The following is a 2201-nucleotide window of genomic DNA, read 5'->3' as shown; positions in this document are numbered from 1 at the left end:
ATCTGACGGTGTTCATTGTGGCCAGAGCGGTCTGCGCCTGAGAGGAGTTCACATTTCTGTTCACAAGTTGTACTGCAAGACCGAGGACCAGAGGAAATCAAGACGACCTACCTTGAGCTCATGTAGCAGCTCTAGCTTCGAGCTCCTCAGCCTGGGCAAGGAGCGCAACTATTGCCGCATCTATGCGGTTGAATTTCGTGGTTTGTTTTTTTATTGATTAATGGCTGCAGCCTGTTCAGGCTGATCGCCACCACATCCTGCTTGGCTTTTCAAAATGCTATAAAACGGAAATGAACCGATAAAAAAACAATCCGCTTCGACAATGTTGACTGGAAATGAGTCATTGATAATGTGACGGGCAGATTAGACGCATAGCTAGAGCTGCCGCGGTATTGATTATTTCCTTACCGCACAAATTTGCAAAATATTTCCTACCGCCGCGGTTATTACCTGCACACAAAAAAAAAAAAAAAAAGTTTGAATGCATTTTTTTTTTAGTAGTAGTCTACTCTTTATAGCATATAGCCTGCCTCTAGTCTAAATGTCTATTTTTAGAGGATGACTTTGCAGCATGAATATTGTTTGGGATTCGGCAAGCACGCATTAGTTATTGAAAGTGAAACACGGATTCGAACCCCCCCCGACACTTTCTTATTATTATTACTATAAAGTTACTACTTTATAATAAAAGCATTAGTTTTGTGGCATTATTATATAGTTATACGTTCAATAACATCAGCGTATTTACCGGACAATAGCAAGGCAAGCAATACTCTATTCATATCTCAGTTCCTTTCTTTGCTCAGAGCGTGCTGAGTTGTCCCATTCTGCGGTCTGTTAATAAAGTTTTCAATCAGACAAGTGTATAGAACGAAGGGCTTTTATTATAACATTCGTTGCAGACAGTAAAATAATTATGTCTCGTTTAGTACTCCTTAGGAGCGATCGTAGTCCACTCCGGCGGAGAGTTAAAGCTAACGTTATTAGCCGTGTTGTGATGATCTGACATTCAGGAAGTAAAAACCTAATACGCGCTTGCCGATTGGTGGTAACACACTGCATGACGCTACAACGTGTGACGCGTCTCTCTTCTGACCAATCAGTGGTCTGCAATGTTTCACGTGACTTTTCTGGTACCCAATAGGGTCGCTTGGAACCTCGATAGATGAGTAGGGTATATCTGCAGAGCCGCAAGCCCAACGAGAGGAGGGTAATTTATTATTATTATTATAAAAAAACAGCTGTGACGCGGTATTCAGCCTACTCTGCGGTGGCCGTGATGTAACAGCGATACCGCGGTAATGCGGTAATCGCGGCAGCTCTACGCATAGCCATAATTTAAAACATAGATTAGGCGATATTAATGCTAACATTGAAGTGGATGGTGGGCATTCAAGCTAGGGCTGGGCGATAAAACGATAACGATAACTATCGCGATAAATTATTTCCTCGAAATAAACATGAAACCTGGTCGCAAAGTTTCGATATATCGATTTTCCAAGCTTGGCTCCGTTCAGCCTCGGCTCAGCTCACTCACTAACAACAACCAACGTTACGTGATGACGTGTTTACGCACAACAGCTAACAACCAATCAGTGAAGGAGATGGCCGAGAGTGAAATATACCCGGAAGGAGGTAGGACTCACTCAACAAGGCTTGCTAGGCTAATTAGCTTGCACGCCGATGTTTTATATATTTACGTGCAGAGTATGTGTGTGACGTGAATTCTGAGGCCACGTTTATAGTAGTGGGGATATACAGTGGACGTCGTTTCAATATATTGTGGCGGAAGAGAGTATTTTAGTGTAATATTTAGCACATTGTCATGGAATACAGCGCTTAGATACTACAGGCTTGCTAGGCTAATTAGCTTGCACGGCGACGTTTTATATATTTACGTGCCGAGTATGTGTGTGTTTTGAATTCTGAGGCCACGTTTATAGTAGTGTGGGGTATACAGTTCGTTTCAATATATTGTGGCGGAAGAGAGTATTTTAGTGTCATATTTATTGTCATGAGATACTCCGCTTGCTTAACGTGTAACGTGCGCGGACTGATGACGACATCAACTCGACTTGAGACATTCGCAGCAGCATAAGAAGTTAATTAAACTTGACGGACATTATATCGACGATAATTATCGATATCGAATTATATGAAAATAATTTTATAATTTTATCGCGATAACGTTTTTGGTCATA

This window comes from Notolepis coatsorum, assembly GCF_963971535.1.
Source record: "Notolepis coatsorum genome assembly, chromosome: 14".
Classification (NCBI taxonomy): Eukaryota; Metazoa; Chordata; class Actinopteri; order Aulopiformes; family Paralepididae; genus Notolepis; species Notolepis coatsorum.
The sequence above is the reverse complement of the archived record's forward strand: the minus strand, read 5'-3'. Positions refer to the sequence as shown.